This window comes from Salvelinus sp. IW2-2015, linkage group LG18 (genome assembly GCF_002910315.2).
Source record: "Salvelinus sp. IW2-2015 linkage group LG18, ASM291031v2, whole genome shotgun sequence".
NCBI lineage: Eukaryota > Metazoa > Chordata > Actinopteri > Salmoniformes > Salmonidae > Salvelinus > Salvelinus sp. IW2-2015.
The window spans coordinates 14939372-14961526 of NC_036858.1; the positions used below are offsets into that span (position 1 = coordinate 14939372).

Below are 22155 nucleotides of genomic sequence, written 5' to 3' on the forward strand. Positions count from 1 at the left end.
ATTGGTATTACCCATGTGGGTGATTGAAAGACCAACTGTGTTGTCGGTTGTCGTGGTAATACAATGAAAGTTTAGATGCAATCACCATATAAGTTCAAAGATGAAAAATCCTGGAAGGAGGAGAGATGACTAGAAACGATTCGGTTGGCCGTTTTATGTGTGGATTAATTGTCGGAGTAGAGGTCCTTGTGCATTTCAGGTAAAATAACAACTCAATGTTTATATCCCAGGACAAATTAGCTAGCAACAGCAAGCTAGCTAAATAGGACAAATTAACGCTAGCTAGCAAGTGCATGCTAACTAGCTAAATTGCCATACATGTTTAATGCTTTTCGACCTGTCCCCAAATTAATGTCATTGGTTCAGAGTTTATTTTGATATTTTAATCTGTGTGTCGTGATCGCGTTTGGTGTGGGGGGGGAAAAAATACATTTATGCACGATAGCGCACGCGCGCAGACGGTTTGGGTTCCGTGTAAGGCACTGCATCTTAGTGCTAAAGGCGTCACTACAGACCCTGGTTCGATTCCAGGCTGTATCACAACTGGCAGTGATTGGCAGTCCCATACGGCGGCGCACAATTGGCCCAGCGTCGTCCGGGTTAGGGTTTGGCCGGGGTAGGCCGTCATTGTAAATAAGAATTTGTTCTTAACTGACTTGCCTAGTTAAATAAATAAAAATTGCTGGATGTGCTTTGGGTGGTGGACCATTGTTGATACACACAGCAAACTGTTGAGAGTGAAAAATCCAGCAGAATTGCAGTTCTTGACACACTCAAACCGGCGTGCCTGGCACCTATACCCCTTTCAAAGGCACTTAAATATTTTGTCTTGCCCATTCACCCCTTAAATGTTACAATTTTTTTTATTTAACCTTTATTTAACCAGGTAGGCAAGTTGAGAACAAGTTCTCATTTACAATTGCGACCTGGCCAAGATAANTGCTTTTCGACCTGTCCCCAAATTAATGTCATTGGTTCAGAGTTTATTTTGATATTTTAATCTGTGTGTCGTGATCGCGTTTGGTGTGGGGGGGGAAAAAATACATTTATGCACGATAGCGCACGCGCGCAGACGGTTTGGGTTCCGTGTAAGGCACTGCATCTTAGTGCTAAAGGCGTCACTACAGACCCTGGTTCGATTCCAGGCTGTATCACAACTGGCAGTGATTGGCAGTCCCATACGGCGGCGCACAATTGGCCCAGCGTCGTCCGGGTTAGGGTTTGGCCGGGGTAGGCCGTCATTGTAAATAAGAATTTGTTCTTAACTGACTTGCCTAGTTAAATAAATAAAAATTGCTGGATGTGCTTTGGGTGGTGGACCATTGTTGATACACACAGCAAACTGTTGAGAGTGAAAAATCCAGCAGAATTGCAGTTCTTGACACACTCAAACCGGCGTGCCTGGCACCTATACCCCTTTCAAAGGCACTTAAATATTTTGTCTTGCCCATTCACCCCTTAAATGTTAKAWTTTTWTTTATTTAACCTTTATTTAACCAGGTAGGCAAGTTGAGAACAAGTTCTCATTTACAATTGCGACCTGGCCAAGATAATACACAATACATACACAATCCATGTCTCAATTGTCTCAATGCTTAAAAATCATTCTTTAACCTGTCTCCTCCCCTTCATCTACGCTGATTGAAGTGAATTTAACAGGTGACATCAATAATACTATATATATATATATACAAAAGTATGTGGACACCTGATAGAAGAAGTTGTATGTTTAAAGTAATGACTAGGATATTTCACCCTGAAACTGTATAACTGTGTAAAATGTATTAGAGTTATAAGACTATAATCCAATAYTGTGTGTGCATAGGACAAGTTAAGACTAGGATAGTATGTTACTATTTAGCAATGTAAGCAGAAGTATAGTTGAGACAACAAAGGAGAATATGAACTGTCGACAGACGACTTGTGACAACTGTGAAACTGATAACAGGAAAGAGGGCATTTATAAAGTGTATGTTGTAACCAAATGTGAGGTATAAAAGGCTATGTGCATTGTATGATTTTCAGAGCTCTCTGAATGAAGAACGGACCTTTTGCAGAATCTGGGACTTTGTCTAATTCTTCATTAACCAGGGCCTTACAACCGCTGGGAATTATTCAAAGTGAGTGATAGTTGAATTTAACCATTGAGACAGAAATTCTCGTGACAACACCCCTTCAAATTCGGGTGTGGATATTTCAGCCATGCAATGTCAATAGACAAACATTGGCAGTAGAATGGCCCAAACTGAAGAGCTCAGTGACTTTCAACGTGGCACCGTCATAGGATGCCACCTTTCCAACATGTCAGTTCATAACATTTTTGTCCTGCTAGAGCTGCCCCGGTCAACTGTAAGTGCTGTTATTGTGAAGTGGAAACATCTAGGAGTGACAACAGCCCAGCCGTAAAAGTGGTAGGCCACACAAGCTCACAGAACYGGACCGCCGAGTACTGAAGCGTGAAGCACGTAAAAATCATCTGTCCACTCACTACCGAGATCCAAACTGCCTCTGGAAGCAACGTCAGCACAATAACTGTTCATCGGGAGTTTCATGAAATGGGTTTCCATGGCCGAGCAGCCGCACACAAGCCTAAGATCACAATCACCATAATGGTATGGGGCTGTTTTTCATWGTTCGGAAATAGTAGTAGTTTGGAAATCTTCATGCTATACCATACAATGACATTCTAGACAATTCTGTGTATTCCAACTTTGTGGCAACAGTTTGGGGAAGGCCCTTTCCTGTTTCAGCATGACAATACTCCCGTGCACAAAGCGAGGTCCATATAGAAATGATTTCTCCAGATTGGTGTGGAAGCACTTGACTAGCCTGCACAGAGCTACACTGACCTCAACCCCATCGAACACCTTTGGGATGAATTGGAATGGCGAATGCAAGCCAGGCGTCATCGCCAAACATCAGTGCCTGACCTCACTAATGCTCTTGTGGCTGAGTAGAAGCAAGTCCCCGCAGCAATGTTCCAACATCTAGTGGAAAGCCTTRCCAGAAGAGTGGAGGCTGTTGTAGCAGCAAATGGGGGACTGACTCCATATTAATGACCATGATTTTGGAATGAGATGTTCGACGAGCTGGTGTCCACATACTTTTGGTCATGTAGTGTATATATTCAATGAACAAAAATATAAACACAACGTGTAAATTSTTGGTCCATGCAATGTGTAAATTGTTGGTCTCTCAGATTTTGTTCACAAATTTGTTTACATCCCTGTTAGTGAGCACTTCTTATTTGCCAAGGTAATCCATCCACCTGACAGGTGTGGCATATCAAGAAGCTGATTAACAAGCATGATCATTACACAGGTGCACCTTATGCAGGGGACAATAAAAGGCCACTCTAAAATGTGCAGTTTTGTCACAGAACACAATGTCACAGAAAAATTGGGCAGTACGTCCAACAGGCCTCACAGACCACATGTATAGTGTCGTGCAAGCGAGCGGTTTGCCGACGTCAACATTGTGAACAGAGTGCCCCATGGTGGCGGTGGGGTTATGGTATGGGCAGGCATAAGTTACGGATAACAAACACAATTAKATTTTATCGATGGCAATTTGAATGCAAAGAGAGAGCTTGACGAGATCCTGAGGCCCATTGACGTGCCATTCATCCGCCACCATCACCTCATGTTTCAGTATGATAATGCACGGCATCATGTACGCAATTCCTGGAAGCTGAAAATGTCCCAGTTCTTCCATGGCCTGCATACTCACAAGACATGTCACCGATTGAGCATGTTTGGGATGCTCTGGATCGACGTGTACGACAGCCAATATCCAGCAACTTCACACAGCCAGTAAAGACGATTGGGACATTCCACAGGCCACAATCAACAGCCTGATCAACTCTATGCGAAAGAGATAGAGTTTTTCAGGACCCTGTCTTTCAAAGATCATTTGTAAAAATCCAAATAACTTCACAGATCTTCATTGTAAAGCGTTTAAACACTGTTTCCCATGCTTGTTCAATGAACCATAAACAATTAATGAACATGCTCCTGTGGAACGGTCGTTAAGACATTAACAGCTTACAGACGGTAGGCAATTAAGTTCACAGTTAGGACACACAAAAAAACGTAGGACTTAGGACACTAAAGAGGCCTTTCTACTGACTCGGAAAATCACCAAAAGAAAGATGCCCAGGGTCCCTGCTCATCTGCGTGAACGTGCCTTAGGCATGCTGCAAGGAAGCATGAGGACTGCAGATGTGGCCAGGGCAATAAATTGCAATGTCCGTACTGTGAGACGCCTAAGACGGCGCTACAGGGAGACAGGACGGACAGCTGATCGTCCTCGCAGTGGCAGACCACGTGTAACAACACCTGCACAGGATCGGTACATCCGAACTTCACACCTGCGGGACAGGTACAGGATGGTAACAACAACTGCCCGAGTTACACCAGGAGCGCACAATCCCTCCATCAGTGCTCAGACTGTCAGCCATAGGCTGAGAGAGGCTGGATTGAGGGCTTGTAGGCCTGTTGTAAGGCAGGTCCTCACCAGACATCAGCGGCAACAACGTCGCCTATGGGCACAAACCCACCTTCGCTGGACCAGACAGGACTGGCAAAAAGCTCTTCACTGACGAGTCGCGGTTTTGTCTCTGTCTCTTATACACATCTAGATGTGTATAAGAGACAGATATTAGGCTGTGCGTTACAGGGAAGACATCCTCCTCCCTCATGTGGTACTCTTCCTGCAGGCTCATCCTGACATGACCCTCCAGCATGACAATGCCACCAGCCATACTACTCAATCTGTGCGTGATTTCCTGCAAGACTGGAATGTCAGTGTTCTGCCATGGCCAGCGAAGAGCCAGGATCTCAATCATTGAGCATGTCTGGGACCTGTTGGATCGGAGGGTGAGGGCTAGGGCCATTCCCCCCAGAAATGTCCGGGAACTTGCAGGTGCCTTGGTGGAAGAGTGGGGTAGCATCTCACAGCAAGAACTGGCAAATCTGGTGCAGTCCATGAGGAGGAGATGCACTGCAGTACTTAATGCAGCTGGTGGCCACACCAGATACTGACTGTTACTTTTGATTTTGACCCCCCCCCTTTGTTCAGGGACACATTATACCATTTCTGTTAGTCACATGTCTGTGGAACTTGTTCAGTTTATGTCTCAGATGTTGAATATTGTTGTGTTCATACAAATATTTACACATGTTAAGTTTGCTGAAAATAAACGCAGTTGACAGTGAGAGGACGTTTCTTTTTTTGCTGAGTTAATATAGTGTGTGTGTGTGTGTGTGTGTGTGTACATGTGGCTGTTACAAGTGTGTTTGTCCTTGTGATGGGTATGGATCAGTGTGTCAGTCTGTGAAGTGACCTCACCCACACATTGTTACCAGACATCCCTATGGAGGTTAGTGAGTGGGGGACACCAGATCCACATCATCCACATCCTTGTCAGTCTTACCCCCAGATGACTGATACATACAGCCAGATAAGAAACCATAGGAGAAAAGGAAATGATCAGGGGAGAGCTGCTCCAGAGCAGGGAGGAGTTGAGGTGTCAACTGTGCTCCCGTGGGTGTCCACGCCGGCCCAATCTCAGTGCTCTTTGATTAAAGAATGATTTATAGGCCTGGTCGGAGAGGCTCGCTCAGCAATCCGTCTCCTGAATGAGTTTTTCTCCCAGGCAGAGGCGGGTAAATCATACCCTTGGCGCAAGAAGCCTGGCTGGACAGTGTCAGCATGGCGATACGGGCTGGTGATTAAATGTTATAATCACCGCTGCTGAGCGTGCARTGTGTTGTGTCACAACTGCCCATTTATCAGACTAACAGTTAGRCTGGGGGGCAGCGTCTATCTGATTACCCACTCCTAAATCTGATCAGACACTCAGCACATATAAATACACTGACGCAATGTTTACATTATAGATATGCTGAACTATGACTATTCTATCAATCTACTTTATCAATATATTTATATTTATAGTCTGAGGATTCATTTCACATCACCTCGCATGTTTATCATACTAAGGTCAGCCTGGAGGCAGTATCTGATCACTCCACCAAATCTGATCAGACACTTAGCCCTTAAACACCCTGACAAAATATGATTGTAATATAAAAATGTTGATTCTTTGAATTTGTATTTAAAGGGGTTTCATATAATGAGTCAATCAAATGAACTATTGAAGTAAGTCTTTGAAGATGAATACCTAAATTAAGTTAAATAGAAAACATACAATTTGACTTTACAYATATTGCAATCTCAGGGGTGTAGAGCAGTTTGTCTAGTAGTGTCTGGCTGATCCTAGTTCAGACTGAATGGTTTTGTAATTGAATTTCTGCCTGTGATCCAAATGAGAACGGTATCTGTTGATAATTGTCCCTATAGGCTGCTGCTTTATTTGTCATTGTAGAAGAGTCTAAAGCTGCCACACTGTCTCTTATACACATCTAGATGTGTATAAGAGATCGGTTGATAATTGTCCCTATAGGCTGCTGCTTTATTTGTCATTGTAGAAGAGTCTAAAGCTGCCACAGAGCTACTCTGGTCCTCGGAGTGTTATGGAATGAGGCCTACTCATAAGACCTTGTGTGACAGGGTAAGATGCTTAGTTTCCCAGGGGACCCTAATTAGTGGTGAATATGTAAAAGGGATTAAAATAACCCTTTAGGCCTTTGTGAGAGCTTTGTCCTGAAGCGGTTATGGCTAGAAGGGATCCAGCTTTTGTCAAATAAACGTCAAAAGTTGAAKGTTTTTACATTTTAGCTAACCCTTATCCTTTTCATAACCTTAACCTAACTCCCCTAACCTGCTACGTTAATTCTCCTAACCTGCTACATAAGTTCTCCTAACCTGCTACGTACAGTGCCATCGGAAGTATTCAGACCCCTTGACTTTCCCCCCCCAAAATGTAACAGCCTTATTCTAAAATATATTAAATAAAATGTTTTCCTCATCAATCTACACAAAATACCCCATAATGACAAAGTGAAAACAGGTTTTTAGAAATATTTGCAAATGTATTGTAACAGATACCTTATTTACATAAGTATTCAAACCCTTTGCTATGAGACTTGAAATTGAGCTCAGGTGCATCCTGTTTCCATTGATCATCCTTGAGCTGTTTCTACAACTTGATTGGAGTCCACCTGTAGTAAATTCTATTGATTGGATATGATTTGGAAAGGCACACACCTGTCTATATAAGGTCCCACAGTTGACAATGCATGTCAGAGCAAAAACCAAGTCATGAGGTCGAAGGAATTGTCCGTAGAGCGCCGAGACAGGATTGTGTCGAGGTACAGATCTGGGGAAGAGTACTAAAAACTGTCTGCACCACTGAGGGTCCTCAAGAACACAGTGGCCTCCATCATTCTTAAATGGAAGAAGTTTGGAAACATAGACTCTTCCTAGAGCTGGCCGCCCGGCCAAACTGAGCAATCGGGGGAGCAGGCCTTGGTCAGAGAGGAGATCAAGAACCCGATGGTCACTCTGACAGAGCTCCAGAGTTCCTCTGTGGAGATGGTTGTCCTTCTGGAAGGTTCTCCCATCTCCGTAGCACTCAACCAATAAGGCCTTTATGGTAGAGTGGTCAGACAGAAGCCATTACTCAGTAAAAGGCACATGACAGCCTGCTTGGAGTTTGCCAAAAGGCACCTAAAGGACGCTCCGACCATGAGAAACAAGATTCTCTGGTCTGATTAAACCAAGATTGAACTCTTTGGCTTGAATGTCACGTCTGGAGGAAACCTGGCACCATCCCTACGGTGAAGCATGGTGGTGGCAGCATCARGCTGTTGGGACGTTTTTCAMCAGCAGGGACTSGGAGACTAGTCAGGATCGAGAGAAAGATGAACGGAGCAAAGTGCAGAGAGATCCTTGATGAAAACCTGCTCCAGAGTGCTCAGGACCTCAGTATGGGCCGAAGGCTCACCTTCCAACAGGACAACGACCCTAAGCACACAGCCAAGACAACGTAGGAGTGGCTTCGGGACAAGTCTCTGAATGTCCTTGAGTGGCCCAACKAGAGCCCAGACTTGAACCTGATCAAGTATCTCTGGAGAGACCTGAAAATAGCTGTGCTTGAGAGGATCTGCAGAGAAGAATGGGAGAATCTTCCTAAATACAGGTGTGCCAAGCTGGTAGCATCATACCTAAGAAGACTCAAGGCTGTAATCGCTGCGAAAAGGTGCTTCAACAAAGTACTGAGTAAAMGGTCTGAAGGCTTATGTAAATYTYATATTTCAGTTAAAAAATGTTWTATAAATGTGCTAAAATTTCCCCAAATATGTTTCTGCTTTGTCATTATGGGGTATTGTGTGTAGATTGATGAAGGGAAAAAATTATTTAATACATTTTAGAATAAGGCTGTAGCMTAACAAAATGTGGAAAGTCAAGGGGTCTGGCTACTTTCCGAATGCACTGTAAGTTCTCCTAACCTGCTACGAGAAATCAAATCTGACTATGATTTGACAAAAGCTGGATGCCATCTAGTCATGATCTCCTGAATGTCCAGTGTAGWCTGTGATGAGTTGTTACTGTGCCATTTTATTGTTTGTGTGAGGGCAAACCTTTTGGGGTCCATGCAATCTATTTGAGAATAAATATTTGGGGCATGATCAATAATGTATTGAAGGTGTGTTTGTGGATTTGTATCAGTGCTTGTTTGCTTAAGTTTGACAATATTTCAAATGTTTTTGTAAAATTATGCAACTACAGGACTGCCAAATTTTGTTTTCAATTGTTTCCAGTTGGTTTGTGTTTGGGATTAGACTTTGAAAGCCCTCCCTTAAGAAGATTGTCTTGAAGTAAATTAATTTGTATTTCTATTAATAATCACTGTTTATTTGTAAATGCAATGGCTAACCGTTTTCTCTTCCTTTCATTTAGCATCCAGGAAAAGTAATTTGTGTTGTTGTTTTACTGTAGCCTGTTTCAAGCAAGCAAATCTAAACCTTTATTCCTTTAAAWTTAGCCTTGTTTTTATATCTGCTTCCCTATTGTTTCCTATAAATGGGCCTAGAACCTGTGATTGTGAATGAATTTTAAACTATTATGTTTACAAAGTCTCTAATCACAAGGTGGGATTCTGTTRCCTAAAGATGAAACTTGGGTAGTGAAAGATTCTTCCTCATAGTTGGTRAAAGACATGCTACGTAACTTGAGTKTTTTTTCAACCTCCCGTTTTGGGCTGGATGTGTCAATGTGTAGTTCATACATACATCATCTATGAGAAGAACTACTGTTTTACCTCAATTAGCCACAAAATTCCTAGATTGAAAGGGACTATATCTTGAAGCTGTGCTGCGCAATTTTCCCTACATTTCACCYCACGTGGGCCAGCCCCCAAGCAATTCGAGTTTCAACCAATGAGCTTCAGCCCCTTGCCATATGAGTGATAGCTAGTAAGATGCACATGATTCACCCACAGTAGAGAGAGAGAGCAATGACATGCTGTACAAATCTGCACACATGTAACGTAGTACGCAATTTTCGAGGACCTCAAATGGCTCGTGAGTGCTACTTTCAGTTCTACTGGCTAAAAAGTAAACAAAAGAACCAGAGAATCTCTTTAAAGTTGCTGCTCCCTTGTCCTTGCCTAAACACTAGAAGTTACAACACATGGTCTCTAACACTATCTCAGAGGAGTGTGGCCCTTGGTATTTACAGTAAGTCACCATGTTTACTGTCAATGAGAGAAGCACCAACAGTACTGAGACTAAATAATGTGCTTTCTCTATTACTCTATAAAACCTTTAGTGTAATCAGCTAAATTAACGTTAGTACRGCATTGAACGAAATCACAATTGACATAAAAAATACAAACTCAGATATAGGGTCAAAATATGAGAAGACAAGACATAATACTTTTTGGGGAGTACACACACGGCATGTACAGTCCTCTTCTAAGAGAGAAAGAAGGGGAGGAGTTGAGCCCTGAGTTCTTGTGAAATGAAAGTGAACAATAGATTTTCTGTATAGTCATAGGCACATCTGGAGAGAAGTTTGTTTGTTTTTAATGACTATTTCGCATTGCTATTAATCAGATTTTTTTTTAAATTATCAGAAGTGGCAGAAGTGGAAGTGACCAGTAAGGTAAGGGGATATATCTGATATTTGAACTTCCCAAAAATAAACAAACATTTCTATCATAAAACAAAAAATGCTGAAGAGAGAGATACACAGTATACACAGTATGTGTTTTTGCACTTGAGAGAAATAGAGAATAGGATGAATAGAAAAGTTGCTTAACGATGTGTATAGTTATGGTTTACAACTTTTTTTTTATGCAGGCAAAATGGCAGAGGCTGGTTTTCCTAGTAAGTCAACATGTCACTTTCTCAGGAGTTATTGGTTGCTTATCTTGTATTAATATACTATATACAAACCACTGTTTAGTCAGTAGATCTATGTCATAGATTATAGATTTGTAGCAGACATGGGATTGTTGTTGAGTCTCAAACTGTTAAATAAACATTGTTTCCTGTAAGCATTGTCACAATAATGGAGCTCAACAGGACACACCTTCACATAAAGCCAACTCTGTCAGCGCCAAAAAGCAGGGTCATGAAGTAAAAAATGACTGTTTAATCTTTAATAAAACAGATATCCTCTTGCAGGTAAGCCAAGGATGGGAAGATTATGCACCTGTGTCGTAGGGGATACTTTCAATTCTGATAAGGACTTGGTAAGACAACTCACTGGCCGAGGAACTGTATGAAGTGTCACTAGTGGAGAGTGATGTCATCATATTGATCTGTCCTATTCGGATACTTTGGAATTCTGGACCTTGATATACAACTGGAGGTGGTCTCAAATACCTAGGTATGTTATCAAGAGGCTAATTACTGAAGCTTGCTTTATTTGTTAGAGTTCTAAACTAACCTTGTTCATCCCTCACTCTCTTGACGCTGGTAGACCTGTTGTTCTGGTGGTGCTGCATCATAACACTTTTGACCCAGACTCCACTATACTTGACAGCAGCAGACTAGTGACCAGGGGCGAGGTAATACTCCACAGTGGACTGTCTGTTTAATCACAGAGGACTGCTGGACTGTCCTCGCAATAAGAAGCAGTCGATATGATTCTGAAGAGGTAAACGCCAACCAAAGGTATAGTTACAACTTATAGCCACTTTAAGTTATTTAGCACCGCACTTGCCCTCGCCACTTAAGAATTTCTGAAAATGAATGATAATTCCCTTTTAGTGTAAGAGCTGTTTTAAAAGACCCCTGAAATGTCAGCCTGTTTTGGTGGGATAAAGTTTTGGTTTGGCTGGTGACATCACCAGGTGGTAAAATGTTATAGATCAAGAAGAATGAGAGTACCAAACCTCTCTGCCTATAACAGCTAGTTTTCAGATTTTCACCTCCCACTCAGACCACTCCAGACAGTTTTAGCAAATTCTTTTTGAGAAATTGCTCTTCGCTAAGAAGCTATTATTGTTTCTTTTTGACCATTTGAATTGAAAACAATTACAGTATGGTACCTAATTGTTACCCAGAAATTATTTGATATTGAGATAAAAAATATTTCAAAATCTGCATTGGATCTGTTACTGACTTGCCTAGTTAAATATCGGTTTAGAAATCTATGTTCAGCACAATGTAGAATTGAATACTATACTAATGATTCATTTCTTAACTTTCTCTGTTGCAGCAGGAATTCACAGAAGGTAAACACTGCTCTAAATAAAATGTATATTAAATTGCACAATAACAAAGGTTTCATTTTTAACAAAACAGAGATATCCTCTGCAGGTAAGCCAAGGATGGGAAGATTATGCACCTGTGTCGTAGGGGATACTTTCAATTCTGATAAGGACTTGGTAAGACAACTCACTGGCAGAGGAGACTGTACTGAAGTGTCACTAGTGGAGAGTGATGTCATCATAATGATCTGTCCTATGTTCGGTAACTTTGGAATTCTGGACCTTGATATACAACTGGAGGTGGTCTCAGAATACCTAGGTATGTATCAAGAGGCTAATTACCTGACGCTTGCTTTATTTGTTAGAGTTCTTAAACTAACCTTGTTCATCCCTCACTCTCTTGACAGCTGGTAGACCTGTTGTTCTGGTGGTGCTGCATCATGACACTTTTGACCCAGACTCCACTATACCTGACAGCAGCAGACTAGTGACCAGGGGCGAGGTAATACTCACAGTGGACTGTCTGTTTAATCACAGAGGACTGCTGGACTGTCCTCGCAATAAAGAAGCAGTCGATATGATTCTGAAGAGGCTAAACGTCCAACCAAAGGTATATTAAACTTATAGCCCACTTTAAGTTATTTAGCACCCGCACTTGCCCCTGTTTGGGTGGGTTGAGTTTTGGCCAGCCTGGCGACATAATGAGTTAAAAGACAATTTAAAAAAGGGATTTCCAAACTTCTCTGCCAATAACAGCTAGTTTTCAGTTTTCCCCTCCCCACTCAGACCACTCCCAGACAGTCCTAGGAAAAATTATGTTTGGCTCAATGTATGACTGAATTGTATAAGCACTTCTTTCAATCAACTTATGGAAACCACCAAAATGACTGTTGAAGGGATGCAATGAATTGTATATTGATATTGAATTGAGTTTCCAACTGACACGAGTTGAATATATTGTACATTAAACAACAACAACAAAAYACTGTTGTAAAAGTAATTAAACAGTTTCCCCTATTGAATGTGCATTGATTGAAACCTGAAGTCATCTGAAATAAAATCTTCAAATGCTGATGACGTCTTGCAAATGCAATAAAAACAAAAACAGCTTTGATGAAATGTGAAGTATCTATTTGAATTTATTATTATTATTATTATTATTATTATTATTATTATTATTATTATCTACTATGGGTCAGAAAAGCTCAAGTATTTTGTTAAACAATCTAGGAGCTTCAAAACACTAAACTCTTGGGTCAGGCATATGGTCAATTATCTTAATTTGCAGTGTTAGACATTTTGTAAGATAAGGCAAAATGTCACATTACAGTGCCCTTATTACTGTGTAATTACTGCTGTAAGTACAGTGTAACAAGTATTGTAATGACTCATTGTCACACTGTACTTACACAGCGCTTACAGGAGTAACCCTAAACCTAGCCCTAACACTGACCATAACCTTTACCCCAAGTACAAGGTCAGTACAGTGTAACAATGAGTAATTACAATAGGCTACTTGTTACTGTATTTACACAGTAATAAGAGCACTGTAATGTAGATTATTTTCTGAAAAGGTATTAATAACCTATCTATTTTTAGATCCCTTCACCAACCCCATAGTAGGACCCTGGTAACAATCACACAAAAAAATGATTCAWGGTAAGCAGGGTCTATTATGGTTAGCATCTTCAATGAGAAATCTTCAACAAGGTCACTGTAGATTGCTCAACTTACCAGTCTAACTTGTTCTTAAGATTGGTACAATTAGGACATGTTAATCACAAAACATAGCGTGACTGCAGAAAAGCTGTTGTTAATKTAGGGTGTCGACTGTGCAAACCACAAGGTTGAGACAAGATGGAAAAATGCTGAATAACAAGAAAACAGGAACTGAGGAATGTATAGAAACCAACAAATCAGTTCAATCTTCACAAACAACATTCCGGACATTTGAATCCTGAGTGCTGTGTCTGGGCACCACCGATAGGCTAGCAAGTCCAAACCACGCTAAGCCTCTACTGTGACAGGCCAACTCTGAAGTTGGAACTACCACTGACACAGTATAAAAGAAGATGMCTGTACTATTTCAGTCAGTTCCCTGCTTTACCCTGCGTGGTGATACAGTGAACCCGTATATACGAAAATTGCATTTACCATTTATGGCTTGSGTTTAATTAAAATACTTAAAATATATTCGGTGACTCTGAATCACATTTTGTCCTGATACCAGATTTGAACTGACGCAAATCTCTTTCAGAGAGGTGCATAGAATGTGAGTGTAGCAAAGCTAAGAGTGGGTCACACTCTTTAGCCTTGCTAACTCTGTCAGATCAGCTCACCCAGAAACTAGAACCTAAAGAGGAATCTGATCAACCRTCATCTTATTTCACAATAACCACAATATAAGGCATATATTTATGTTAAAAGAGAACAAAACCATCCTTCACATCTCTGAAAGTCCAGGGATAGTCAAATTCACCACTGTGGCTAGTAATAATTGGGTTATCATGAGGAACTTATGAGAAAACTCACTGTCCAAGTTTGCAGCACCAACTGTAGTCACAATGTTTACTGACAGTCGATGACAAAATCACCAATGGAACGTTGCCCTTTCTTTGCTACACAGTAAGAGCTTTAGTGCCATCAGGTGGATACATGCTTTTACTGCATTAAGTGTAATCGCTTAAAATATAAAGTATACATACAGTACAAAACAACTTCAGATAGGMCTAAAATATGAGGACTGATCATGAAAAAAAAGCACGTTTATTCTAGTCTACATGTTAACTTCTGCTTCCAACATAACACGAGAAAGAAGAGGAGGAATTCAGGTCCGTGTGTTAATGGGTAATTCCTATTTCGTCTAATCTCGGGAAAGCCAAACAAGAGGAAATTAATCGCTTTGATCATTTTTCTAATTGCAAACCAAAACGAAAATTGGATATCAACTCGTTCTCGTTTCCAAATTGGGTATCGAGTAACAGATAATAAATAACGACAAAATGTATCAAATTATGATTATATATATTTTGTTCATAACTGGAGGTACACGCCCCCTAATATAGCAATATAGCTAATATTAATGGTGCATAGCTGTTGTGTTTACAGTCTGGGTTGAGCTACAGTGTCGGCAGCACAGAGAAATGATTTTACATTTGTGTGACAGGAAGATAAAAATAGCTAAAATGCCTAATTTATCATGAAGTTAGCATGCCAATAGAACGAACTCAACAATAACTGAACAAAGTTGGCTTGCACTACCTGGCTAGCTAGCATTAGCCGGCTAACGTGACTGCCAAATATCTTTATAACTAAACCTCATTGTTCTGTGTTACTGCTGACTAGCTAGCAGGCTGGCTAGCTACAGTATATAGCCCTATCTGGCTATGGCTATAGTCATGCTAGCTAGTGGAAGTAAGTTAGTCCCTCATGCTAGCTAGTTGTAGCTAGGTAGTGGATGTAAATTAACAGTCCCTCAACCTGCTGCTAAAAGATGAAGCCGCCCGGCCAGAGCGAGGTAACGTTAGCTCCTGCAGAAAGGTGAGATTTGTACATTACTTTCTGTAGCTAATTTAGCTAGATCTTCTGTCTGGCTGGTGCTTATTGACTGAGTAGGACACAGTATGACATCTGAGCAGGTCATCATTTTAAGCTCRCGAGTGGCGCAGCGGTCTAAGGCACTGCATGTCAGTGCTAGAGGCGTCACTACAGACCCTGGTTCGATCCTAGACTGTATCACAACCGGCCGTGATCGGGAGGCCCATAGGGCGGCGCACAATTAGCCCAGCGTTGTCTGGGTTAGGCGAGGCTTTGGCCGGGGTAGGCTGTCATTGTAATTAAGAATTCGTTTTTAACTGACTTGCCTGGTTAAATAAAAKAATTATGAACCATACAGAGAAAGTCTGATATTATTGGATTACTGATTTCTCTCTCACCCTCTCTGTGATTCACAGGACCATTCAGGGTCCACTCACTCAGCCCTATCCACAAGCTCTCAAGGTCCATTACTATTTCCTCCTACAACACCCTGATGAGAAGCAAAAAGCCTGGTCCAGTGACTGGCCCCACAGGCCTGGCACCCCTGGCCTGTGGGAGAGAGTTGGCACAGAACTCATCAGTGCCCAGCAGAGGGTCCACCAGAAACTCTGGGGGCAGCCCTGGCAGTGATGAAGGATCTCCTACCTTGACATTTTTTCGAAACCATTTTTCCAGTGTTTAAGTTTTCTGAAAGTTAAGCACACAATATGCTACAGTTCTACAGCTACAGTAGAATTCAAAATGTGTTTGACAGTAGTCAACATGCTCCATTATAGGCCATAACAAGATGCATTGTCACAGCTCAGTGATATCACTTGCAGATGTTTGTAGATCAACCAGTGTCCTGTTTATTTTTTTCATTGAGTTTAGAAACAAAATTATATATGTCATTCAGTCGTGGCTTGTTAGCTCTGATAAAGACTTYCTCATGTACATGTATGTGTCTAATAACTCCTTATTACATATCACAGTGGACTCAGGTTAATAGAGAGTATAAAAGCTTTGAAACAACTGCAGCAAAACCTAACCTAGACTAGTTTACTGGCTAGTCTTTCACTCTCAGCTTTGTTTGACAGTTCAGTCTGTCACCACGATAGGCCATATCAAGACGTATTGTCATAGCATTGATATCACTCGTAGATAGGTGTAGAATGGCGCATTGCCAGTATCTGTTATTATTAATAAATACAGTGCTTTTGGAAAGTATTCAGACCCCTTGACTATTTCCACATTTTGTTACATTACAGCCTAATTCTAAAATGGATTAAATACATTATTTTCCTCAATCTACACACAATACCACATAATAACAAAGAAAAAACAGGTGAATAAAATTATTATTATAATACATTTTTAAAATACCTTATTTACATAAATATTCAGACCATTTGCTAATAGACTGTAAATTGAGCTCAGGTGCATCTTGTTTCCATTGATCATCCTTGATATGTTTCTCCAACTTGATAGTGACTGTGGTAAATTKWATTGATTGGARATGATTTGGATAGACACACACCTGTCTATATAAAGGTCCCACAGTTGACAGTGCATTTCAGAAGCGTGGCATACGCAAGAGTGAGGAAGGACCGTGAAATGGCGGAAGTAGAAATGCCATTTGAAGCTGAAAGCATGTCGAGTACAGTTAGCGAGAAAGATGAGTGGACAACAGTGAAGTTCAATAATGGAACAAAAAGGGTAAAAATTGTTGTGGAAAATGAGTCTGATGAATCGTTGCTTGTTGGAGTATGTTTTTTGGATAAGGATGTTTATTTGAGAAACCCTTTTGACGTCACAAGGATGGTGAAGAAGGCACTGGGGAAAGTCCATGCAATCAAAGTAACCAGGAGTAGTATGGTGTTGATATCGTGTGTATCTAAAGAAGAAAAGGAGCGTGCATTGTGACTCGTGAAATTATCGACGCGTGAAGTGAATAGCTTTGATTTTCGGAACAGGGCACCGGTAAAAGGTGTTATCTCTGGCGTCCAGTTGGACATTGATAAGCAATATCTTAGGCTAACAATTCCAGGAGTAGTTAATGAGTAGTTAATGCACGTCGCTTGACCCGTATGGGGAAAAGGAGCAAAGTTTCTGTATTATTGATGTTTGATGAGTATTTACCACCCAATGTAAAGTTGGGATATAAGATATGCCGTAAGACCATTCGTGCAAAACCCAATGCGATGCAAAGAAGTGTAAAAAGTTTGGCCATGTGTCAACTGTTTGCAAACGGAAGGAGTATGTAATTGAAGAGTCTGTGAATGTAAAATGTTGCAACTGTTGTGGGGATCATATTTCCAAATTCTATGAGTGCCCTGTTAGGGTGAAAGAGGTTGAGGTGTCAAGGATCAAGGCTGTACAGCAAATCTCCTATGTGGAGGCGGTGAAGAGCGTTGAAGGGGCAAAAGGCCACAGTTCTGAAGAAGATATGGCGGTAGATGCACCACAACCAGTTGCAAATGTTATACGTCAAGTGATCTGYATACACTTATTGTGAAGAAAGTYGATTTGGTAGCATTTATAGCCACAGTTATTAATTGTACAGCACAAGWGTCCATATTGTCCAAGATGCTGGACATCATTATATCTGCAGCCGAGACGTTTTTTTGGGCCTCCAGGACTTAACGGCAGAAGCACTGCAGGGACTACTGTCGCCAGGAAATGTCCCGCCATCACAGGATCTTCTGAACCTGTGTAGGGAACTGATTAAAACAGAAAAGCAGGCTGATTTAATTAACATTTTGTTACTAATAGATTGTACAGAATTTATTTTTTACCCCGCAACTTTTTCCTTATTGTATCCTTATTATCCACCTGTACAGTAGGTGCACATAATGCACATAATTGTTGCGAACGCCATTAGACCAAAGAAGTGCATGTCAGAGCAAAAACCAAGCCATGAGGTCCAGGGATTTGTCCGTAGAGCTCCGAGACAAGATTGTGTGGAAGCACAGATCTGGGGAAGGGTACCAAAAAATGTCTGCAGTATTGAAGGTCTGCAAGAACACAGTGGCCTCCATCATTCCTAAAAGGAAGAAGTTTGGAACCACCCAAGACTCTTCCTATAGCTGGCCGCTGGCCAAACTGAGCAATCGGGGGAGAAGGGTCTTGGTCGGGGAGGTGACCAAGAACCCGAMGGTCACTCTGACAGAGCTCCAGAATTCCTCTGTGGAAATGGGAGAACCTTCCAGAAGGACAACCATCTCTGCAGCACTCCATCAWTCAGGCCTTTATGGTAGAGTGGCCAGACGAAGCCACTCCTCTGTCAGTAAAAGGCACATGACAACCCACTTGAAGTTTGCCAAAAGGCACCTAAAGGACTCAGACCATCAGAAACAAGATTTTCTGTTCTGATGAAACCAAGATTGAACTATTTGGCCTGAATGCCAAGTGTCACATCTGGATGAAACCTGGCACCATCTCTACGGTGAAGCATGGTGATGGCAGCATCATGCTGTGGGGATGTTTTTACAGCGGCAGGGACTGGGAGACTAGTCAGGATCAAGGCAAAGATGAACGGAGCAAAGTACAGAGAGATCCTTAATGAAAAACCTGCTCCAGAGCGATCAGGACCTTAGACTGGGGCAAAGGTTCACCTTTCAACAGGACAACAACCCTAAGCACACAACCAAGACAATGCAGAAGTAGCTCTGGGACAAGTCTCTGAATGTCCATGAGTGGCCCAGCCAGAGCCCGGACTTGAACCCAATCGATTATCTCTGGAGAGACCTGAAAATAGCTGTGCAGTGACGCTCCCCATCCAACCTGACAGAGCTTGAGAAGATCTGCAGAGAAGAATGGGAGAAACCCCCCAAATATAGGTGTACCCAAGACGACTATAATCGCTGCCAAAGGTGCTTCAACCAAGTACTGAGTAAAGGGTCTGAATACTTATGTAAATGTGATATTTGCAGGTTTATTTATTTATTAAATTGCTAACATTTCTAAAAAACTGTTTTTGCTTTGTCATTATGGGGTATTGCGTGTAGATTGAGGATTTGAAAAAATTATAATAATTTTTAGAATAAGGCTATAACGTAACAATGTGGAAAAAGTCAAGGGGTCTGAATACTTTCCGAATGTACTGTATGTCATAAGTGTTTCCAACGTAGGTTTAGAGATAGCCCTGTCATTTCCAATGCTACCAAGTTGCCAACACCGAGCAACGTAGGCCTGATCACCGACAACGATGAGACAGCCTATAGGGAGGAGGTCACAGACCTTGCAGTGTGGTGCCAGGATAATAACCTTTCCATCAACATGATTAAGACAAAGGAGATGATTGTGGACTACAGGAAAAGGAGGACCAAGCACTCCCCCATTTTCATTGACGGTGCTGGAGGCATCTGCTCGGCCTCCGACCACAAGGCACTACAGAGGGTAGTGGGTATGGCCCAGTAAATCACTGGGGCCAAGCTTCCTGCCACCCAGGACCTCTATACCAGGCGGTGTCAGGAAGGCCCTAAAAATTGCCAAAGACTCCAGACACCCTAGTCATAGACTGTTCTATCTGCTACCACACATCAAGCGTTACCGGAGCGCCAAGTCTAGGTCCAAAAGGCTTCTTAACAGCTTCTACACCAAGCTATAAGTCTTCTGAACAGCTAAACAAATGGCTACCCGGACTATTTGCATGTCCAACCCCCCCCACACATTTTTACGCTGCTCTACTGTTTATTATCTATGCATAGTCACTTTACCTCTACCTACATGTACATATTACCTTGACTAACCTGTGCCCCCACACATTGACTCTGTACTGCTACCCCCTGTATATAGTCTCGCAACTGTTATTTTATTGTTGCTCTTTAATAAAGCATTTTTACCTCAGTTTATTTTAATAAATACTTTCTTAACACTTATTTTTCTTAACTGCATTGTTGGTTAAGGGCTTGTAAGTAAGCATTTCACTGTAAGGTCTACAGCTGTTGTATTCAGCGCATGTGACAAATATAATTTATTTTGATTGGAAGGTGAGTGTTGAGCCAATATCTTCTCTGTATATATCTGCAGATCCAGAGGCATCAGGCAGTAGGTCCTCTGTTATCCTGGCCAAATGAATTGTGGTAGAAAATTCCCATGACATTTTGATTCATAGTCTAGCTTTACTGGACTCCCGTCCTGAGCCTGCCGTTGACTCGAGCTGGAGAGGCTGTTATTTAAGTCCCGCCGTGGGACGATGCTGGTGTTGCATACTTCAGTTGCATTGTGGTCACTTCTCGCTCTGTGCTGCTCTGCTCCTCCCAGGGCCCAAACAACCGTGGCAATGGCTGGCGTGAACCCACGTASYCCTCTCTGCAACCTTCACSGCTGTCTGGGTTGTCAGGAGCACCTGGAATGGACCAGTCCAGCGCTGTTGGTGCCAAGTCTATCTGCAGAGGTCCTTGATGACCACCCAATCTCCTGGCTYCAATTTGTGGAGCTGTCCTCCCCTTTGGTTCAGGCAAAGCTGCTTSAACTCCTGGAAAAATAGACTTCAGAGCGTTGTTAAGTGCAGTTAAGTTAAGTGTAACTTGCCATTCCAGCGGTGTACTTGACAGGTATTCGACCTGTCCTTAAGAAAAATGTGTTCAACAGTTCATCATTATGCAATCATTCATTCACAATCATTCTGGTATTGTGTGCGTCCACACATTAATTCATGGGGTACCCCTCCTTATTTGTCTAGTTCTTTAACAGTATCTACATTTCTTAACAGCAGTCAACTCTTAGATCAACCAGTTAACTAATTCCAGGCCTATTTTAAATTCAATTTGGTTCACTTAAATTCAAATCCAAAAGATCAGTCAGCTCAATTCTGCCTACTTAAATTCAGCGTCCGAGAGTACAGGTATTCTTTCTACCATTACTTCTCCCTTTTGAGACATTGGCTCACTTCCCCAGGTGCTGCACCTCATTGCAGATCAGAAACATCCTGTAGAGAAAACAACATGTTTTTTAACGGAGATATGAAGTTCAACAAAATAGCCTCCCAACAAATGTTCAACTAATTTAGAATGTGAAATTGTCTTCCCAGATGAGGTGAAGAACCCATGTTGCCAAAGTCATGCACAACCCGAAATGCATACCTGCTGCCAGTATACATCGTAACAGTATCCTTAAACAAAATGCATGCACAAGTGAGAGAAAATGATTCTGCAGCTTGGGATGACAGATGTGGTGGTATATTTAGCACTCTCTAGGGTAGTGGCAGCTGTAGTTCCTGTATAAGACACTAATTGGTTTCCTTCAAGTCCCCCTGCGAGTCCACTGTATCTTGTCATTATCGCCATCTTGTGGGTCAGAGAGTGGCCGTACAACCTCAGCATAGTCAGGCAGCCAGGCTCTACAATAGCCAGCCATCCTGTGTGTCAACACACAGTACCACCGTCAAAAGTTTGGACACACCTACTCATTCCAGGGTTTTCCTTTATTTTTAATATTTTCTACAATGTAGAATAATAGTGAAGACATCAAAACTATGAAATAACTGGAAATCATGTTAGTTACCAAAAGTGTTAAACAAATCAAAATATATTTGAATTTGAGATTCTTCAAAGTAGCACCCTTTGCATGACAGCTTTGCACACTCTTGGCATTCTCTCAACCAGCTTCAAGAGGAAGTCACCTGGATGCATTTCAATTAACAGGTGTGCCTTGTTAAAAGTTTAATTGTGGGAATTTTCTTCCTTCTTAATGTGTTTGAGCCAATCAGTTGTGTTGTGACAAGTTGGGGTGGTATACAGAAGACAGGCCTATTTCATCAAGTGCAGTCACAAAAACCATCAAGCGCTATGATGAAACTGGCTCTCTTGAGGGAAAGGAAGCTCCAGAGTTACCTCTGCTGCAGAGGATAAGTTCATTAGATTTACCAGCCTCAGAAACTGCAGCCCACATAAATGCTTCAGAGTTCAAGTAACAGACACATCTCAACATCAACTGTTCTCAGAGGAGACCTGCGTGAATCAGGCCTTCATGGTCGAATTTGCTGTGAAGAACACCACTACTAAAGGACA

At 41.7% G+C, this 22155-nt stretch overlaps 2 long non-coding RNA genes across 4 annotated transcripts; both read left to right on the forward strand.

The window, feature by feature from the left end:
* The first annotated feature begins 9709 nt into the window (after positions 1-9709).
* LOC111978766 (uncharacterized) lies at positions 9710-10735 on the forward strand. The gene is made up of 3 exons (XR_002879218.2): positions 9710-10071; positions 10269-10295; positions 10596-10735. It is a non-coding gene; the product is annotated as an uncharacterized lncRNA (long non-coding RNA).
* Positions 10736-11545: 810 nt separating this feature from the next.
* Positions 11546-16369, forward strand: LOC111978310 (uncharacterized). Of its 3 annotated transcripts, XR_011481411.1 has the most exons (5): positions 11546-11650; positions 11736-11945; positions 12034-12236; positions 13226-13285; positions 15580-16369. It is a non-coding gene; the product is annotated as an uncharacterized lncRNA (long non-coding RNA). The 3 variants fall into 3 exon arrangements; XR_002879139.2 differs by lacking the exon at positions 15580-16369 and having other exon boundaries at positions 13226-13819; XR_002879138.2 differs by lacking the exons at positions 13226-13285; positions 15580-16369 and having other exon boundaries at positions 12034-12751.
* The last annotated feature ends 5786 nt before the right edge of the window (positions 16370-22155 follow it).